Consider the following 23,749-nt stretch of genomic DNA (forward strand, 5'->3'; position numbering starts at 1 on the left):
GATTTTTTCATGACATTTTATTTTTTATAAAAGTAATGTTTGCGTTCTATAATTAACTTCAATATTTTAGTACTAAAGGCCGCCGTTTTCAACGAGTTGTTAATAACCCACGATTTGTGAATATAAATCTAGGAAAATGTATCAGGATACATGCACCTACACAAATTATTTCTATCATTATTACACTTGCTTCCATCTTCAAATTGATTTGTTTTGACGTAATTATGGAATCCATAGACATATTTGATTTTTTCATGACATTTTATTTTTTATAAAAGTAATGTTTGCGTTCTATAATTAACTTCAATATTTTAGTACTTAAGGCCGCCGTTTTCAACGAGTTGTTAATAACCCACGATTTGTGAATATAAATCAAGTTGTGGTAGAGTGACGTTCAAACCTCGGACCTCTGAGTCCACGACCCTTGCCACGGAACTGGGACACGGGATTTTAAAACAAATGGAGAACTACTTTGGAAAGGGAATACGAAAGTCTAGCCATTTATTTTTGCCATTAATTTGCTTTAGATCAACTTCGAATAACTTTGTTTTCATACAAGTTTTGGAAGCTTACTCTATTTGATATCTGTTTTTATCCATTTATTTTGATCACAATCAAATGTACTATGTATTTGCATGCATTGACCTGGAAATCTGCGAAAAGAAAATAATTTTCTTTTTGATTTAAAGTTTTATTCGTTCCAAAAAATAATGAATGCATGATAATGTAGGCAATTGTAAATCATAAAAAATACATAAGAAAACACTTTTATTTAAAGCTGGTTTGTAAATATGCCATTTGCAGAAATATTTTAAAGTTATTAGACTTGCATTATTTAAAGTTCTTTTTAATGGTTACTGTCAATAATATTTATTAAAATATAATTTGGTTTCACGACAAAAGTTTTAAACATGGAAATTAAATCTCAAATTTACGCATTCATAAGATTCAAAATTAAAGTATCATTTTTATGTATAAGACTACCAGAAATATTATTTGTAATTACTAAATTACCGTATCATAATTTTGTTTGAAATTGTAATACATTTTTACTATTTATCGATAAAAACAATACTAATTTGTAAAAACTTTCTTTGAAAATAATATGCAGTTTGACAATGACATATAATATAATATATACACACACAAGCGCCAATTCGTGGGTATCGTCCTTGTCTTCATTCTCTTATAAATTTTTGCCGTGATCAGACACTACGCAGAAAAATGCCGTCGTGTTTGATGATACAACGTTTTTCTTGATAAAACTGATATAACTATGATCAATAGAGTTTTGTTTGTAAATACAATCCTGTTTATTGAATTTGTATACAACATGGGTTTTGCATGTAAATGTAATTCGTGTCCCAACGAAAATATGGGTACGTTTTAAAATCGGTAGACATAGAAAAGTCTGTAAGCGGTCAAATGCAAATATTTGATAACTACAGATGTTTGAACGCACAGTTAATGCTTTAAATATTCAAAATTATGTGTAAATAAGTTTTTCACAAATTAACTAAATAATAACAGTTAAGGAGTGGACGAGGCGTAAAGAATTCCTCGTCCTCGGAGGAAGAAAATTCAGACTGGACTGTGTTGTAGGGGAACGAAGGTTACGCAACTCCACTAACCTGCTTATGATGAGGCGTAACGTGTACTGGAACCTGGCTGGTGAAGCTGGCGGTCGAGAGACGCTGGCACAGCTTGCTCGATGCAATATTTGTAAAGCACTTCACTTGGTTGATGTTCGATTAGTACTGAAATTATAATATTGTTACCGGCACTCACATGTAGAATTATTGTTACGTTGAGTGCGCTGGGAAATGGGAAGGACAGGTAGTTATATAAAGATTTAGTTGAGCGTTGGTCCGAATAATAACACTGACAGATGGTGTCGTAGCTACGGTAACGAGTTGCACAACAATGCCAAAACGATCCAGGGGTGGTATCCTGAACCACTCTCGTGGCACGAGACAGCAGTTTTATCGTGCCACGAGAGTGGTTCAGGATACCACCCCAGGAAACTTTGTAAGGGTAGTGAATTAGAACACAGGACTAAAAAAATATCTCATTATTATTTTTTGTGTTTTAATCGGCAATTGAAACCGGAACATAACGTTTTCCGCCAGTATGTATCTCTGGAAACATATTGGTATTTTTGTTGTTTATAAAGTTTTATGTTCTTTTGAACATATTTGTATGCATTATCTTATTAAGTCATTACTATTGATATACTTATAAATAAAAGATAATTTAATGAACCGGTTGATTGGTTTAAAATAAACAGAATAAAAAATAATTTATTTACAATGTGTATTCCTTTCTCTGTACGCATATATTTGATTGTTTTTTTGTAAATTGTTGAGGGAAATGCAAATTTTGCAAAATATGAGGTGTGGTTAGTACGGAAATAACTTGTCCATTTATTATACGTCAGTAGAGTTAGACTAATAAATTTCTTATTGCGTTTTTTATACTGGTAACATTGTTGTGTTTGGCATCGTTACATTGTATATTCGTAGAAATCCATTACTGTTATTGGCGTAATATCAGCAGTCCTAATGAGCAGTGGAAGGAATCAACTGATTAATAACGTGAGAATCAACCTTATTTTTACACACAGACTGCACAAAATAGTCTTCTCTTTACTGCGTATCTGATACAAAACCCCTTATACATACTTTTGACGCAGTTTTACACAAACAAGGTTTTTTGAAGCAATATTTTCATATCTTCTGTTAAATTTAACTAAAAACTATTTCATCGATAGTCTAGGCCCTAGTATTTATTATTTATTTAAAATTTTAAGTACAAAGATTAAGTTCTTTAGCGGACTTATTGCAAAAATTCATGGAAGCAAAGAGAGAAGGAGGAAAGTAAAGTTGTGGCTATACAATGTCTTCTCCCTTTTATGAACTTTTTATTTAATATTCATATTTTTGTTTTTTTTAAATTTCAATTATTTTTCCCCTCTCCTCCTGCATTCACCATAAATTAGTGTGAAATCTGTAATTGGTCTTACTTTTTTTAATTGTTATTTTGTACCTTGTTTTATATAAAGACTGTATGATTTCCTCAATAAATAAATAAAGGTAATATCTTCCAGCTACCCTAAAAACAGAATGTTCAAAGGAAGAGTTGGCCAAAAATTTTAACTAAAAACGAAAATATACATAAAAAAAACATAATTTATTAAAAATAACAGCTGTTTTTTAATTGGGAGATAAGGTTTGCACATATAAACTTTAAATTGTACATTTTGTTATACAAGGATGAGGAATGTAGAATCGGGTAACGAGCTTGGAAGGAGAGAGAAACAGGAACCTAGCAAAGAAAAGGGGAAACAATATAAATATATATATTTTTTAAAAAGTTTTTTAAAAATACGGGGAGTTCATGATTCTGAGGATATATAGTAATATTTCAACAATTCTCTCTTTACTCATGTGTGTATAATAATTTTTAAAATGTATTATTGTTTAGTATTAATATTTATATAACACGAAGAAAACTTTTTAACTTTCTTTTTTAAAGAACTTTCTTTTTCTTTTTTGTTCTCTTTTTCAATTTTCTTCAATTTACCTTTCTTTTATATGGGTAAATATTTATATTTGTTACAGATGTAATATTTATTTTTTATATATAAATACTGTTTACCAGTGTATACTTTTCTAGACGTTTTAGTTCTTTTTTAATTTTATGCTATTTTTTGTTGTATTTTTTTTCACTGGTTTTATTGTTATTATGTAAAAGGTTCATGGAACCGTAAATAAATGAATAAATACTCATCATAATCTCAGGATTATCGACATACACACATTCATTCTAGTTTTCAAACTGTTGTAGCCAAGCATACCCTGGAGAAATTTGGTCGGGCAGAGCCAAGGATAATAGCCGCACTCTCTTATGTAGAGATATTTCAGAAACTATTCATGGAGGTGGATACACACATGTGATTAAGTGGTTAACTCGAAAATGTTGATTTTGAAGTAAGCTAGTTGTAGTAATTACCCCACGATATTATAGACGGTAATACGGAACGCTGGGCGTTTACCGAGCTCATGTCCTCACACGGTGTGTAAAGTGACAACTTAAACCAGCCAATGATTGGTCACAAGCCTTGCGCATGCCTCATATTTCCTTTCTAAAATGTTCCCCATTAATGAGTATTTTACGTTGATCCCGCCGGGAATTGATCATCAGACCTCCTCCAGTGAGTGTACTTACCTAGCGTTGTTTATCGCTCAATCTGCGGTTCTCATCAGCTCCACCTGTTGCCGGTGCCCCGCACTCCATCCCCTGCCTCGTCGCCGCCCAACGAGCTGCAGATCGGATCAGACTGCGGAGTCCGCCTGTAAATAACTCTCGTGGCCGCCATTGTTCCGCCGGGAGATTTCCCGCCCACGCCACCTTAGGCGGCCATTCCCGATGGAATTAAAAAACATCGAACGAAATCAGCCGATCGATTACCCGCATTTGACAAGTTAATAATTCGACAACATGTTGTATATACCCAAATTTTTATGGAGTTAGAAAATTAATATTTTTAAAAAATCAAATCATTGTTACGGAAGAGGACAAAATCAGTTATGAAGATGACTGGTTTTTCCTTAAGGGGAAGATTTTTTAATTAAATATTCGCCAATAATTTTACAAATATTGAAATTTTTTACGGGGTTTTTTCATGCTAATTTAAAGTAAAAATAAAGCCAGCTTCCAACATTTGATTCGTAATTTTGTATTGGCTATTTTTTGTTATTTTTAATTTGATACATTTTTCATCTTTCAGTAAACAAATCTACATATAACAAGCGTGTTTTTTTAAAAAAAATAACGTTAAGCCTCTAATGAGAAGCTTGTCGGCAGGTGGAAAAGAAGGGATATGGGAAATACATTACAACACCCAGACGAATCAAGAAAAAAACCTTTCTTCAATTTCCTTATTGCAACTGGCGAGCAACGAACCCGCAGCGCCGTTTCACAGTTGGCCGGCTAACCAATTGCGCCACGGGGCCTGTCATCTAATTTAAACAATCATAAAAAAATCTGTCGGTCTCGTGTTGTATTGGTTAGCGCGTTTGCCTACCATGCAAGATGTCTCGGGTTCGATTCCCGACATGTTAAACATGAAATATTTATTTAAAAGGTGTTTTCACACTAGAATATGGACTGGCACCTGAACGTACGACTGATCATCTTACCTTCATGCAACAAAAAATTATCAAGATGTTCTGCGATTGTTGTACCAATGCAGTGATCTTTGCACCATTAGCTGCGGAAAGAAGATGAAACAAATCTATTATTATGTTCAGTCACTAAAATTTTTATAAATATTTAGAAAATGAATAAAAATCTTATGTATTTTACCATTCTCTGATGAATCTCACCCGCATAAATAAAGGTTTCAGCTCTTTAACTTCACAAACATAAACAAATGAAAGAATTTGAGGAATATTGATGTTCAAATATAGGCAGAATGGTGAATGTTATCCAGTGTGTAAAATGGCCACTTAAGCCAGCCAATGATAGGTCATAACCCTGTAGATGCCTAAACTTATATATTACATTCTCGAAGATTTTTTTCATCTCTATTGTAATATGTTCATTATTTTATCATTTAAAAAAATAAAAAATAGCTTTGCATAATTAATTTGATGCTGTTGCCGTGCGCACATATATTTTTTACATTTAATTTTAAAAAGAATTTTTCGATTTTAATAAATTCGGGTATTTATTTCTTCATACATTTTTAGTCTTATATAGTAGATAATTTTGGGACATAACTTTTTTTTATATTCCAACCATATATTTTAAGCTACAGTTAAGGAAATGTTGATGTTTAAACAAAGACAGAATGGTGAATGATACACATTGTGTAAAGTGGCCATTTAAACTAGCCAATGACAGATCATAAGTCTTGTAAATGCCTAGACTTCCATATTCCCTCCTCAAAAATGTTTTTTTTCTCTGTTGCAATAAATAAATATCTAAATAATTCCTTAGGGAGGAAATTCAGCCTATATGCAAACATTTGGACAAACTGAAATAGTTGTTAAAGTAAAATTGATTTATATTTACGTTTTCTTTAACCGTACATACTCGTGTATGAAAAGCTACATGTATAATAATGCTACAAAAGTTATCCAGAATAAAGCAGGTTACCGATGTCAGCTGCTCTCAAGGCGATGCTGTCATTGGTTGGCCTCAAATAGATTAGGGACTGCCTAACAATTTAAGCTGCACGTGGCGTTTTATAAACAAAACGTCTGTTTTTGGAATTTCGTAAAAAAGTTTGAAATAAATCTAAACGAATAAATTATATTATTTTTAGTAAGTAACTGAATGTAGCATTTTTTATTAAATATATTTAAACTCGTTATAAGTTTGATAGTGGCAGAAATGGCGTGTCGGTAAATTAATAAATATTAATATATCAACAAGTAGAACTAGACAAAATAGTCTATATTATTGTTACCCTTGTCAAAAAAACTATCTTCGTCACTCACCTGTTTCAAGTATATACAGACTAGGAAATGAATGTACCTCTCTTATCGACATTTTTAACTCGAGTCTCTGTGAATTAAGATCATCTCTTTATAAATATTTTATGATGTTCTGTAGTAACGATTAACGAATTATTTGCAAAAGCTACTTACGAGTATGCTAATGATCTGGTGTTAATTAATTTCATTTTTTAAATATCTTTTGTATGACATACATGCATGCATGTATATATTTTTCTTGTTATTTTTATTTATCTTTTTATACTCCGGCTTTAATATTGTTTTTTGGTTTTTAATTTTTGTATATTTAACTAACTTATTATATTGTAAAAAGCACTTGTGCCGTATAATAAATTGTATTTTTAACATTCTAAATTAATTCAGACTTTTAATTTTTTCGACTAATAAAGCCATCGACAGTTCGTCGCTTTAGTTCGTTTTTATCCAAGAGACCGAAACAAAAAAATGCATAAATAGAATTTTAAAGTTAATTTTACGAAATAGGCACAAGTAATGACCACAACTTAAGAGAGAATTTATTTGTTAAACCCCTTGAAAAAATGTAAAAAAATTATTTTATTGGACTTTTGTAAATAAAGTTTTTCTTATAACTTCTGTACACTTAACGCAATTTAATTAAAAATGGTCTGTTGGACAAAAATAAACTAAAACGACCAGTCGTTCTGCTTTCACGTATGTTTTTATGATTTTTTTTTCACAGTTTATAGTTTTTTTTTTTACAAAGGTAAATAAAAAGAACGTATTTGTCACTCCATAAGTTCAAAATCGCTGTGTTAAGTTAGGATACAACACAAATGAAATTCGAAGTACACAAAGGTTTATAAAAAGATCGTATTTGTAAGTTCATAAGTTCAAAATCGCTGTGTTAAGTTAGGATACAACACTTTTGAAAGTCGAAGTATACAAAGGTATATAAAAAAAAACGTATCTGTTGCTACATAAGTTCAACATCGCTGTGTTAAGTTAGGATAGAACACAATTGAAAGTCGAAGCATACATATAATTTAAGAATACAAAAATTAAAATGATTACATGAACATAAATACATGTAATAATTCACCATCTAGACATCGCGATTAATAGATATTGTTTCAGCAAAAGTTAGAAAAACTTGTTTATGTATTAAATACTGTAAGAAACATTCTTGATAAAAAATCTTCAAATCGTGTATTGAATTCAATGTATCAAACCACTGTAGATTACGGAATAATTGCAGGGCAGGAGCCAGCAAAAGTGCTATGCATACCTTGGAAATAGCACAAAACTCAAGCGTCTACTCGGGGTCCCTATCAGAACACCCACGATGGAGGTGTACGAAGGAGTAGGTGTTCTGCACGTCAAGCAACTGTAGGCTAGGGGACTTCTCGTCCACATACGTAAAAATGGTGGGTGTAAATACAATACAATCTATGAAACAAGATAAGCAAAGAGACAACTATTCTTGCCTCCTAAAAAGGCAACATCATTTGTTCAGAGGAGTCACGTGTACCTTGCTCCCAAAATTTACAACAGTATGCCTCTTAATTTAAAGTATTAAATACAAATAAATAGAAATTCCAATTATTTGCTAAAACGTGGCTTCTGGATTTGGGTTCCTACAACTGCCTAGCGATGGTCACCCCACTAAAACAGTATTCTGTTTGAACTCGGAATTATTGTTGCATGTCTGTTGTTTATAATTATTTATGTTTATATCCATACAGTGTTATTTATTATTCATTATGTACTAGAACATAATATAAACATAAAGTAAATGAATACCTGGGCTGGTATTCCAAACGAAATTATAGCGCGCTATAATGCATATTTAGTACGTAAAAACGCGCTATACCGCGCTATAATTTCGTTTGGAATACCAGCCCTGGACACGGGTTATACTCTGTGAGGTGTCCATATAGAAAAGGAAAAATATATTTTTTTGTATATAATTAATTTAAAAAAATGAAAATAATAAAAATGATTAAATCTGTAGGATTTTGGTTGATGAGGGTGGGTTGGAGCTCCTACCCCAGTTAGAGATTGACAGAGAAGACACGAGGTTGCTGTTTGATGTTCATTTATTACATGGCGAATAAATAATGAATTGTGTGTACGACGACGATGGGTTGAAGAGACTACGTCGAGCTGGTCTGACTGACTGAACTAAACTTGTTGGGCTGACTGACTGGTGTTGCTACGCCCTGAGGTCTCTTTATAGGCGACGTTCCTTTGTAGTTCATTTCTTCATGGTAGGGACGATGTGAATGTACTGCAGAACAATACCCCCGATTTTATATGCAATACTGTTAAAGTTGCATTATAATGTTGTATTAGATTCTATAGAAAATGATGACATTGCTTTTTTCGGTCATCACACTTTTTCAGGTGAAACGTTTTAGCATGCGTGTGTCATCAATTGAGCCCTACTGAGCCGTAATGTTTTGCCGAAGTTTCATTATTTTTAGAAATCTTGGCTTTATAAATGCCTCAGCCTGTAGATACGCTCTTTCCACCTGGAACCTTGCTGTAAGCTCTGTAGGTACACGGCACCAATATGTCTGGTCGTTTTGTGATCACGCCTCTTCACCTACTGATATGAATATACAAAATACACTATACAGAGGTCGCTTGAATATTTCAAGAGCAGTAAGACTTTGCATTAAGGCAACGTTCAGGTTTTGGTATTTGCTCAATCGCATTAGGATGGACATTCTAAGATATGTAGGTGGTAATAGTTACAGCTGTTTAGTGACTAATCAGGTACTGGAATATAATAGTGGTAAGCATAAGATCATGTTGGGAACAGTGCCAAAAACCTTACATATGCTTGTTTTTGAATATCGTGAATAGAAATGCAAATAGCTACCACAAATTACATCCGAATCCAAATAAAAAACAGGAATTAATTAGTTTATTTAATACATCAAGATTATTTGGTTTAAATAATATTTGATTTTTTTCTTTGCGTGGTAATAAAAAATATTTTAATTAATACGCACTACTTTGAACGACGTCACTGGTTCATATGAACCAACCAATGATATGAGAGATGTGAAGGATATCCGGTTTGCTTACCGTAAACAAACCAATCGGAAGAACTGATATAGAAGAACCTCTGACGTCACAAGCGGAATTATTTCAGGAATACAAAACATTAAAAAATCATAGCGTTGATAATACGTTTTATAAAATTATTTTCTTTTGGCTTAGTTTAAAAGTCTATATTTTTTTTTAAAATAAAGACACTGAACCTCCTCATTATGTATAGCAACATATAAAAATTGCTTTTTCGCCTTCCATCAATAAATGTATTTAAAATAAACAAATTTTTTTATACCTAATACTTCCACGAGTGTAACCATTGCATAGTTTGGCAAATTTTACATACATAATTATAGAATTAAGAATAGTCCGGAAACCGCATACGAGCATCGAACAGAAGGCGACTGAACTACTTTTAACGGAGTAGTCTTACGTTTTGACCGATTAGTTTCTTTGTAGACGTCGCTCAGTAGATTTAAAATTAACTTAAATAAACAAGATGGGGTCAGATTTCACGTTTAAGTAGCAAATGCATGTGTAAGTAGCAAATACATTACTTAAAAACTGAATTATTTTTCCATCTGTCAGATTATTAAAGAAAACAAAATGGATATTTTGTTAGTGTTGCCAAGATAGTAAATTTTTTTACGCTACTTTGCTCATCCAATGAGAGAACTAATGAAAATTTGACCTCTCGGATTAAACAACGCCATGGTGGACATTTGACCGACATTATCTTTAAAACATCAAATAGTATTTAACATGACATAAAAATATCTATATTATGAAAAATAAAATTAGTTTGTTTTTTAAGTTCAAAGTTTATTTATTAAATTACTCTTTTTAAATGATGCTTTAATCATCTACTCTGTTGTGTCAATCAATGTTTCCACTTGTACAATAAAGTTTTAGAGAAACTAATAAATAGTTTTTTTAAAAATATATAATTATCTTATATTTGTGTTATGATAATATTTTTCGCGATCTGGCAACATTACGCGGCTACTTCACGCATGCGCGCGGTGAAATTACGCAAAGTGAGAGTTTTTTTGGATACAGTCCGATGTATTGAAATATGATTCTACGCTCCTTCTGGACTATTCTTAATTTTATGTTCTCATCTTCCATCAATAAATGTATTTAAAGTAAACACATTTTTTCATACCTAATACTTCCACGAGTGTAACCATTCTAGAATTTAGCAAATTTGATATACCTGTTATTTTATCTAGGATTTTTGAATTATTTTTCCATCCATTTTTAGCGTGTGAAATATAATTTTAAGTAAGAAAAAAACATGCAATGAAGGGTCGCGTTACGCTACTAATGCACCATTGTGTGCGGAAACGGAATGATGATGATAGTGAAAATGTAAATATACAAGTGTGTATATTGTATATTGCTCGACTCGTTTTGTATATAGCGGCGACTTGTACGGTCAAGTGCGGATTCATGTTTCTCGTTCATCTGTCCCGGATTCATTTGTTTCGCATTGCGGCTTATTATACAAGTCTGCTGTTTGTTTAAAGAACCGCAGAATGTTTTCATTTGAATTTTTATGTTCTAATGTCTAAATGTCTAAGGAACAAAAAATATAAACGTTGGTAGGTCCTACGAATGTGACTGATAGGTATCGAAATTGTATACAAGAAGTGGAGGTCATTTTAGCCTTTTAAAGGAGAGACTAACTGGAACTTAAATCAACCTTTACCATAAGGTTTGAAAATGTTTAATGAGTTGCCAGAAAGTCTCAAAGAATCTAAACCACTTTTCGATCAAAATGATTTGGTTACATAAGGGATGAATCATATAATAAACAGACGGCCTGCCCGAACGTTGGCTTGCCTGCTATTACCTTGGAAAAAGACTTTTCATTACTTATCAAATATAAAGGTACCTAGGTATTTGTTTGTGTATAAATTCCAAAACTAAAAAATTGTTAATATTCAAGTATTAATTATATTGTGAAAAATTAATAAAATAAAATCAAAACAAAAATTAAATTAAGTAAAAGTCAAAGGAAAATAAAATACAAATAGGGTAAAATAAAAATAGCATTTCATCTTCATTCCTTTTCCGTACCTAGTGGTGCATAGGGCACTGAATGGGTGCATCAATCGCAGCATATCTTGATCAATTTTGTTACATGAAGGTAAGGCGCAGTCTTACGCTTCAGGTACAAGTCCAGGGACTAAGAAATATTCTAGTTTGAAAACACCCCTTTGAATAAATTTTTCAATTCAACCATGTCGGGAATCGAACCCCAGGCCTCTTGCATAGTAGGCAAATGCGCTGGCTATGACCACAAGGCCGAAATAGTGTATAATAAAATAAAAATAACAATAGGATAAAACAAAAATGATATAAAAAGGAAATAAAAATGAAATAAGAATAAAAGAAATAAACCTAACAGAAAGAAAACATATTTTTGAGAGTTAAATTTATAAGCTTAAACATTTTTAAGACTCTTAAGTCTTAACCCGTCATTGGCTGGTTTAAGTAGCCACTTTGCACACTGTCTAACATTTGCCATTATACCTATGCGTGCACGTCCACTTTTCCTCAACCCATCCATTTCTTGACATTTGTGAAGTTAATTTGCTGAAACCTTTATTATTGTGGATGAAATTCGTTTGCCAGAATTGTTTTACTTACAGATAACTCCTAATGGAAACTTGCCTACAAACCTTTGGCAATACTAAAGATATTGTTTATTTATTTGAAGGTTAAAAAAACAACCTGTGTTTTAAAGCTGATCGGCATATTTATCATCAACATTTCACTATCCGCAGCGCTTCAATCGCAGCGTATCTTAATTATGTTTATATTATTAGTCTTATGCTTTACATTGCAGTGTTGAACCAACATTTAAAAAAAAATTGAGTCGACCAAGGAAACGAACCCGGGACTTTAAGTACGGTAGACGAATGCGTCAATGCCGACATATCCCCACTCGATTTTCTTTTTCGGGATTTTTACCCGAGAGTGGCCATTGAGTTGAAATCACGCGTCTAGGGTTCTGGTACTATTGCACATATTTAACTGTATTCTTCATCACTTTTCGGAATGTCTCAATCGAATATAAAAAAAATGTCGTTAAATGCTCTTCTTGATGCTTGGCAACCGCTATGCGAATCTTCCCCTTCAGGGAGGGTTACCTTTTCTTTTTTTCCTTCAATCCGTCAGCGTCATAAGATTAAAACCTTCTTGGGTTATCCCCGATCACTGGACTACGCAGTTTTTATCAGGTCATGGAAAATTTAATAAAAAAAAAATGTTTTTAATATTGTTGACTCCCCTTCGTGCTGCTGCGGATATTCTAACCAATCTTTTAAACACATCCTGTGGTCTTGTCCCTTTCCCCCTTTTTATCATTACCGAATGGAGCTTCTTGCTACTATCCGTGGCCCTGTTATAGATCCTGTCAGATATACAGATCTGGTGACTTACAAAAATAATTTCAAGGCTTTTAAAAAAAATTGTAATCATTTTGGTAAATTAATCCTAGTCAGTAAAGAATTCACTTCCCTCTTTTCTCAATCCAATGAAGTACATATTATGTCCTTCTGGATTACTTTCTTTCAGCACAAAGACGCTAAAGCTACAAAATTATAGAGATCTCTTTCGGGCAGCTTTTTTTATTTGACAACAAGGAAATTTTCCGTTTATGTGGGAACTGCCAAGGAGACTTATGTCCTCAGATGCGAAGTGCGGTATATGGTGGGTAAGTTGTATTCTTCATTAATCTGGATACCCCCAAAATAAAATTTAAACAAAAAAAATACATTTACATATTATGTACAAATAAAATTAAGAAAAATACGTCAAAATAGAAATAACTTTTAATTAAACCACAAAATACAAATAAATATAAATAATTCAGTGTGAGGAATTTTTGTTTTCAAAATACTAAAGTGGAGTCGTCCGTTCGGGAATAGATAAAAAACGAGATTAATTTATCGTTACAATTATTTCGATACAAAAAATACGTTTTTTATTGAATTTTCTGTAAACAATGTGCCAAGATTACGAAATTACCCCACAATATGCTGGTCGACTGATACACTTTCCGAGGAAGACTTTTGCCAATAATTTTATTAGATTATCTCTTTAGACAGCTGATAAATACGTTTTACGCTATGTAAAAAAATATTTTCACTCAGGAAACAAAGAAAAAACATGACACAAACATTAATTATTCACGAAAACATTTGAGAATCGTGAAGATGAATAATTATTAGTATGCACTTAAAAGCCGTTTACAAATGGGCAATACAATATTGTTTTGTCTCAGGACTCAGCCATTGTCTACGTGTAGACAGCATTTTGTCGGACAAGAAATTGTCCCGAGGCATTGCCATTGAGATAAACGGGCTGGGCTGGCTATCTCTCTGAACATTGTCCTTGTATGAACACGCACGGAGAGGACCTTGTGACAATAGCGATTTTCTCGACGCGAACGTGCGCCCCCGCACATTTTTTCCGTTGAAAATGGAGGTAGAAAAAATACATTTATTATGCAGTTCATTCTCTAAGAATTTCAATATTTCATGATATAAAATAAATAATGTTTTTCGTTCATTCGCTCGTAACAAACGCCATCGTTTATTCATTTTCCCAGCGTTCTGTCCCGCGCGGTCGAGGCTGTTCACGGAACTAAGACAAGACCATAAAAATAACAACGACAATAAAGTAACAAACGAATTGTTATAATATATGAACATAGTTTTGCAGAAAACAGCCAGCCACAGAAAAGCGAAACTGAGATAATATCACTTTTGTAAAAAGTGTGAATAATCAAATATACAACAGTTATTTAACAGGACTGTTATTTACTTTGACAAATGATAAATAATAAAAACATTAGTTTTTTTTACAACAAAAACATGAGTTAAATGATGTATTTGATCAGTTTTAATAATTTTGAAAGTCCAGCTGATCTCAAACGATGTGCATTTTGCTGAAAACAGCCATTCCTTGTAAAACTCCGCTGTATTTTGTGTCATTATGTATTAAACATATTTTTATATGTTTATATTAGGGTACTTAATTGTAGAGAATCACTTTTTTTATTTGTTTTAAAAATTTTGATAAAAAATTAATTATGTGTAAAGGAACACAGCCTAAAATAAATATTTCGCAGAAAATAGCCAGATTTAATATTCAATGATAGGTAACTCATCCAAACATAGAATGTATGGGGTAATATTTTGCGATTACAGGTATTTATAAATAATGAATTTATAAAATAAAAATACTTACTTATTTATTCGTTTTCATTTATTTAAGAAAACAAGTTTGTGGATGTATTAATATTTTTATCAGCATCTATACCGTAGGATTTTTCTAGTGCTCAGGGTGTTTTCTACAAATCAAGAAATGACAGTTTTGTGATCAGCACTATTTTCACACGGGGATTAATGCATTTTTTTTTAAATGAAAGCCGCCAGGCTGTTTTGAACAGAACCTAGAATTGACGTTACTGCACCCGATAACAGTAATATATAATTTTTTCAAAATTTTGCTTTTTACATAACTACGTTATATTGCTTTTTTTTTTTGTATATTTTTACATAACTACGTTCTGCGCAGGCCTTATTCACTGTCTGCCGGCAAACTCCCAAAAACCATCCAATCATCTCATTGGTGGGCATCCTTTAGGTCTTCTATTCCTCGGTCTCCACACGAGAACCAGCTTTGTCCATCTATCAGGCATTCGAGCAATTTGGCCAGCCTATTTCTACTTCAACTAACCAATCCTCACCACATCACATAACTTGGCAACACGTGTTCTATACCTCTTATGAGAAGACTGCTTACTCAGAATCATAGCCTTCGTGCCGTATGTTATGACGGATAAGACACATTAGTCTAGTCTTTGAATATAGCTTTGAAATGTGGAATTTCAATTTCCTTGGAGTTCTAATTTTTTAATTATTATTTTTTAATTGAAAACATATTATACACACTTTCATATAGTATTTCCAAAGAGTTTTCGAAAAAAAACTCATTTAATGACTTGCCGATAAAAATATTTATTTACATTCGTATTTATATTTTTAAATCTCATATTATTTAGTAAAAAATTAAAACATTTATATTGCTATATAACACATATGTGAGATGTCAATTAGAATATGCTTCAAGTAAATGGAATCCCCAATATAAAATATATATTTATAAACAACCTAGAAAGGATACAGAAGAAATTAATTAATTTAATAAAATATAAATTTCACTGTACACCAAATTCAATTCAAACTCTTGAGTACAGAAGAGTGATTGCAGATTTTTTGTTTAAACTTGTAAATAACATCGTAGACTGCCCTTTACTTACAAGTTCTTTAAAATACCTTGTACCCAACAGAACAAGACTCTATACTACATTTAATTTTCCAGTGCCTAGGACTAACTCAAGGAAAAACGCCTTTTTCTTTAGACATGTCATTATTTTAATACGGTTCTCTCCGGTCACGCTGACATTTTTTATCTCTCCTATATGAAATATAGAAGATTCCTTATAGACAGTACACCCGTTTAGTTTTACGATGTCAGTAATTATGTATGTACTCGTATGTTCAGTATTATATTTTTGTACCTTCTTCATATTTTGATATAACTTTTTTCTTTTCTTGTTCTTTAAATTTATCTTGTTTCAATTTACTTTATTTTTATAACTGTATATAGGTATATGTATTTTTATTTTATTTGCAACTTTTAAGTGCCTAACAATTGTTAATGGCTTTTATTTTGATACCGATAATGTACTTAATCAATAGCTTACACCACTGTAAAAAAAAAATATTGACTGTTTTCACAATTTTCGTTCATATGTATTATTATTTTCTGTATACAATATATGCATAAACTGTTGCTTTTTTCCCAAATAAAAATAAATAAATAAATAAAGCAGAATAAAAATGATTAGTAGAATATCGCAATAAAATATGATTACTACAAACTTATCTTCTGTATCCTAAGCTGTTACGAGTATGAAAAAGTACATATTATATATTATTATAACACAAAGTAAAAAGCATGAGGTATTAAGAATTACATATTATACTTAACACAGTTTAAAAGTATGAGATCAAGTATTAAAAAGTACATATAACTACATAATACAAATTAAAATAGTATAAATAAGTTTCAAAAAATTACAAAATATACAAACTACAAGCTTAAAAGGTAAGGAAATGAATTCAAAATGTAATAACAAAATATCTATAAGTAATATCTATAAAATAATAATAATAAAAAAATATAAGATGTATCAAATCTAAAAAATGACATATATTATTACAAGGGCGCTTTTCAAAGTGATTTTTTAGATAAATAAATTTGATTGAAGCCTTTTAATTTGTAATTTAATTAAAATACTTTATTTTGTTACCACATGCTACGGATTTGTTCAAATAATTTAGAGAACAAGTGGGTTTTAAGTTTCTTCCGAAATATCACTTCACTCTCACAGCCTTGCACCTCTGCTGGAAAAACATTCCATGCCATAGAGCCTGCGATCGCAAAGCGCGTTTACCAAACTTAGTGCGCTGTTTGCGTAGAGGTAAAATAACCTTTTCTCTCGCCGTACACGTAGTTGATCTAAGCGTAAGACGCATGTCAGCTAGTTCACCTGGAATGCATAGATCCCTTAGATATTCCGAAACAGAGTACATTATATATGATACAGTTAAAAAATAATGAAGAAAAAAAAAAACAAAATATGTGTGTGCTAAAAGATTATGAAAAGCGCATTAAAATTACATAATATAAAAGCTAAAAAAATATGAAACAGCATAAAAATTATTTTATGTCTAGTTATGTTATGTTTCTTTTGGTAAGTGTTGTCAAATACACACGAATATTCCATTTTTCATACAGAAAATTTGATTTCACTTATCAACAATGACAAAAGTCTGTGATTTTTTTAATTAAAAAAAAATCTTTTAATAAACTAAGGCAAAAAAAATGCTTTTACGTATCGTATTATCAACTCTATGATTTTTTAAAGTTTTGTAATTTTGAAATTACCCCGCCCTTGAGTTCACTAGTTGCCGCCCTGAAGGTTAACCTTAGGTAACGTCAGGTTACCGCACAGTGACTGAAGAGAGTTTTTTCACTCAGTATGTTAAATATAGGTTAAAGGCTATATTACGTCATATGTGTAAGTAATGGACTCGAATGGTATAGGTAGGTATATGAATAAAAAAACGAATTAACCTACTGACTCAAAACCACGGACGATTCTACGTTATCTGTGACGAAACTAAAATTAGAATTTCAAAAATCGAATCAGCTTGTAAACTTGAAACGGTGCATTCTCCTCTCTCCTCTCTCCTCGTCCGTTTCCCGCCCCTTTTCCGCCCGCTGATACAGCTCCTTGGCAGCCGGCCAACGCTAATGTCATCGCTCGAAGCGGGTCTGTCTGTGATATAATAATATTCGATAAAGGGTCACTGAAGCTACGCATTTTAGCCTCGTTCACTCATTGCACGCTCAATCGCCAACCTCGAAAATACCCGTGGAATCTCTCAACTCTCAATCCGCTGGTTGAAATACAACCAGAGTTAAATTTACATGCACATGCAAGGCGGGTTTAACTCGAAACCTGCAGTAAAATTGCAGCTTTTTCAGTGGGATGATCTCTCGGTTGAAACTGATTAGATTTGAACATCTGGGTCTTGGAGTATATAACATACATACTTTTAGTCTAATTTAACAATGAGATGTTTTAGCAGACCTGATTTCAGTTGGTTGTATCGCCTGATTCAGATTGGTTTAATTAAAGATATTTAAAGTTTTTGAATTATTACATAATTGTTAATTGCATTTTTTATTTTTAGTCACTATAAAAAATCTATCAGAATAAACGATTTTTAATTAATGTAACTAATTTGTTTTTAAAATTGTTCGTTTTTGGCGTAAGTAAATAATTTTTTTTTAAAGCTTTCCACGAGGAATGTTCCTCTAAAGTTTCGCGGTCTGGCCCTAAAAAACCGCGTATATTATTCATAATCTACTTCAAATAATTTAATTCAGTCAGACACTGCATACCTAAAAGTCCGATTATCTCAGAACATCTTCTTCAGATATATCACGCTGTTGATTTGGGCTAGCGATATATATTCAATGCAATTATAAGTTTATCCATACGAATACATTGTGCCCTGTTTTAAGATATAAAAAAAATAAAAAAATGAACAGTTTCCGACAGAACAGAACCATCTTGATATAATGCTTCTACACACAATGGTGAATTTGCAATTATTTTGGAACGGGTAGATGCAATACATACATGGAAAAACTTAGTCCTTTGATTATGTTTTAAATTAATAGATAAACATTTTATAAAAATATATATACTGGAAAACGTCGTTTTGCGCCGGTTCGATTAACGTCGACTTAAAACTACGCCGGTTGGTGCCGGCGCGGCGTGGGATTCCCCGGTTTGGCCGACACCAGACGACAGTAGGCGCTGCGGTTCTAATAGTAGGAACACTTTTACACCTTGTTTTATTCTATTACCATGTACGTGAGCAGCATATTGTGTGTGTGAAATTGTTTCTAAGTTAGTTTTTGTTTTGTTTTTTAGAAAAATAAAAAGGTATGATCATATATTTTTTTTTATTATTATTTAAATTAAAATAATATTCAAATACTTGTAGTTTATGCTATGATTCAGCAAGAAAGGAAGCAACAATCAAATCAAATGAAATTGGATGCTTTTTTCAAAAAGTTTGAGAATTTAATTTAGTAGCGACAAACTGGTGAGTTAGTATTTATTATACAAAATTCATTATTTATATCAAGAGGTTATTATTTATTTTGTCAACGAATTAAAAATGTATTTATTAAATACATTTATATTTTATTAAGAATATATATAGTATATGATGTATTCAATAAAAATGTTAGATTGTTCTTAGAATTTTGATGCTATATATCTTCCATTATATTTGTTTTCATTTTTTTTACGCCGGTGTCTCTCGGAACGGAACCCCGGCCCAAAACGTCGTTTACCTGTATTCTAATTTTGTATGCAGGTATGACGTACATTTTTTTTTTTATACCAAAATAAAGATTAATATTATCACTGACATATGACAACAGAGATGAAGCACATTTTAGAGAAGGGAATGTAGAAGTCTAGGCATCCACAGAGCTTACGACCTGTCATTGGCTGTAACATTCAGCAATCTGCCTATATTTGAACATTTATATTATTTCGATTCTTTCATCTGTTGACGTTTGTGAAGTAAAAGACCTGAAACCTTTATGTTTGTGGGTGAGATTCATATAACTGAATTATTTCACCCACATACTAGGCAACGCCTAAAAATATTGTTCAATTTTTATACTTCTTCTTGGACCAGGTGGATTTATCAACAATGTTTTGAGTTTATCCAAATTTATGCAGATAAGGACTGGATTTTTATTATTAATATTATTATTAATAAATAACTTTATTATCTGAGGAATTAAGAATTAACGACAAATGATTGAATTGTTAAGACTACTTTAAATAATGTTTAGTGAACAATATTTTTAGTTTGTCCAAATTTTTGTAGACAAAGACTGGATTCAACTCCCTGGGGAGCTCTTTATATTAACATATTACAACAGAGATGAAAAACATTTAAGAGAAGGTAATAATGAAGTCTGGGCATCTACAGGGCCTATGACCCGTCATTGGCTGGTTCAAGTGGCCACTTTACACACTGTGTAACATTCACCATTCTGCCCATATTTGCACATCGATATTCCTTCAATTCTTTCATCTGTTGATGTTTGTGAAGTTAAAGAGCTGAAAACTTTATTTATGCGGGTGAGATTCATCTAATTAAATTATTACACCTGCATACTAGGTAACGCCTGAAAATGTTATTTTTTCAATTTCTGTACTTCTTCATGGACCAGGTGGATTTATGGTGAATGTTACACAGTGTGTAAAGTGGCCACTTGAACCAGCCAATGACGCGTCATAGGCCCTGTAGATGCCTAGACTTCATTATTACCTTCTCTTAAATGTTCTTCATCTCTGTTGTAATATGTTTAAGTTTAGTGTTTGAATTCAACTTTAAAACAAATCCGGAATACAAAACAAAAATATCGTTGGTTACTGTGTTTTTTCTTCTCCAGTATTTTCTGGTATTCCGTAAATTTTTCGCTAACCAAATGAAAATTTCTTATGAAACATCCACCATATTGTCATAAAGTTGTACTGAAATAATGTCTAGCGAGATAACATCCATAAAATAAAAGGAAATGAATGAATCCCGAAGAACGTGACTCCGGATTTTCTGTCTGGATTCATTACACAAAAACGAAATTCTCAGGACGCTTTTACTGCTTACTGCTCACGCTTTTTGCTCTCAAAATATATCGCGTTTTTGTTATTACAAATTTGGTTTTGCTTCAAAGATAACTCCGAAAAGCTTTTCCATAAAAAACCTTTTGTTTTCAAAGTAAAATATTCTTCAACTGATTTTAGAAATTGAATCATACTTTTTATTGAAAATTTTAATGCACGAATCGTTTGTACTTTTATTTTCTAAACATTTTCTTATATTTGTTACAAACAAAATCAAAGCTGTCTCATTATTCTCATAAAATAAAATCAACAATATATTTTTTGCCGTTATTTTCAAACGCTTTTTTTTACGAAAATAAATTAAATGCATAGTTAAAAAAAATAAAACCTTCAAATGCTAGAATTACTATTTTTGTGCCTTTTTTAAAATTAAAATTAAAACGATATCAAAAGAAAAAAATTCAAAAGTTTTTCATAATTAATATCTTGGAATTTTAAAATTAAAACGTGATAAAATAAAAAATGCAGGAAAAAATGCATTGTTGTCTAAAAAGTTTTTTCATTTTTAATGTCCATAGAAACCCATTGATTTAATGTGCGGGTAATATGTTTAAAAACAATTACAAAAATTAAAAAAAAGTTTGATTTTTTATATATTATAAATAAAGTACAATATTTTGACTTTAAATTGAATGACGTTATGCAGAAAGCAGCCAACCATGGAAAAGTGAAACTTAGATAATACCACTTTTGTAAAAAGAGTGAATAATTAAATCTACACCACAGTTGGAATGTTTTTGACTTTTAAACATGATAAACAATGAATACATAATTTTTTTTATAGAACAAACAATAATATAATTATGAATTTGACCAGTTTTAATGATTTTTAAAGTAACGTAAGATTTTCCTAGTGCTGTGGGTGTTTTCTTCAAATTTGACATGCCGTTTTTGTGATCGAAATTTTGTGGACTGTCTGCTTTCTGCATAACTACGTTCAATTACATATCTAAAACAATAAATGCACACTAAACAATAAGTATATAATTGTTAGTAATTACTTCATTTCGCTGTTCGTTATAATGAACACATTTTTTTTTGTTATTCGTATTAACAAGTTAAAATCTCTCAGAAATATTTTCACACATTATAATCCACCAACGCATATCAAAGCAAATATTGAAATCTAGATCTTTATGAATAATTTCTCCAAAAATATGTCATGATCTTCGATTAAAACGTTCGACTGTATCTAGGTCACGAAACGAAAAAAATCAAAAAAATGTTTAGACGCCGAAAGAAAATCCGAAAACAAAATAACAGGTGGTTGCTTCCTCCATCACTTCATTCCATTTTCCCTACCCTTTTTTCCTCCCACAAGCCTTTTATCTACCCCCTCCCTTTGACAGGGACGTGCATAATAAATTAGAATCATTGATTTTACATCATCATTACGCCTTTTCCTCGGAAAACCCACGCAGTTAGTCATTACATTAGTGATTTGGAATTATCATAGGTTTTGCAAGGTAATACTACCCTGCGGGGGATAATATGTTAACTATAATCCTGCTTAATTTTGTTGTGTTTTTCATTGTGTTTTGCCGCAAGGTATATCAGATATGTTTATTTTACTTTATGATTAACGGATATCAAGATAATTCTTGTTTTTTTTCTTAAACTACCAGCCGGGCCCCGATTACAATAGAAAGTTAATAGAATTACCTTCAATGGTCTATCTATATCTATCTATAAAGTAAAACGGAATTTTTTGTAATAATTTTTTTACCTACATTTAAAAAAAAATATATTTATACGTTCGTAACTTTAAATTGAACATGTTTCAAGCCATGGTTACTTAATAGTGCTGCTCAATAATTTGTAAATATGTATTTCAACTATTGCTAATTAAAACCTGAAATAATTTATGCATCTGTTTACTCAACAAACAAACAAAAACGAAGCAAACAGACCATCATGCCCTTTCTGCGCGAGGGTAAACAGAGAAGATAAAATGCCACACCACTCTTTCTTTGCATACAAATACATTTTTCACATTTCACTCCTACTTTTCTTCATTCGTCCTTCACCACTCCTCATCAATTTCCTTCTTTTCCTTTCCGCTATCTCCTTGATTTGTTGATATTTTTTTATTCTTTTATTTTATTTGAATATGTACGAGGTGTGTTCAGAAAATAACGAGAATTTTTAATTTTGGCGGGTTCGAAAAGTCCGATTGTAAATGTTTTTTTTTGTTATATTGGTTTGCATGCCCTTAAAGTATGCAAGAAATTAATGTTGTATTTATTGTTTACTTTGTCTGTGGCAACCGCTGTGGTTAGACGTGTTCGGTGTGCTCGGCGATTTTCGTCTTGGCGATCTAAAATGCCTCCACTGGGACGATTGAGCCTTAGTTTCGACGTCATATCCGTAAACCCATGTTTTGTCACCTGTTATAACATCGTCGTTAACTTCATTTAGTGACACCTGGACAACTTGAAACGAAATAAAAAAAAATTGGAACAAATTTTGCTGCCAAGTGTTTCATATCCAAAACATACGAAAAAAAATCATGGCATGAGCCAATCGATATGCCAACATCATCGGCAACTTCTTTGATTGTGATTCGACGATCGTTCATAACCATTTCATTAACTTTTTTCACGTTTCATAGGTTGTTGATGTGCTGGGGCGTCCGGGCCGTTCGTCATCTTCGACGTCTTCACGGCCATCTTGGAAATGCTTATACCACTCGTAAACGCTTGTTTTATTCATGTCAGACTCATCATAAGCCTTTGTTAACATTTCAAATACTTTGTTGTACTTTATTTAATTTTTTACGCAAAATTTGATACAAATTCTTTGATTCATTTTTTTAACAAACGAAAATCACCAA

This window comes from Micrasema longulum, unplaced genomic scaffold, assembly GCF_059751315.1.
Source record: "Micrasema longulum isolate JH-2025_06_02 unplaced genomic scaffold, ASM5975131v1 h1tg000250l, whole genome shotgun sequence".
NCBI classification, from domain to species: Eukaryota; Metazoa; Arthropoda; class Insecta; order Trichoptera; family Brachycentridae; genus Micrasema; species Micrasema longulum.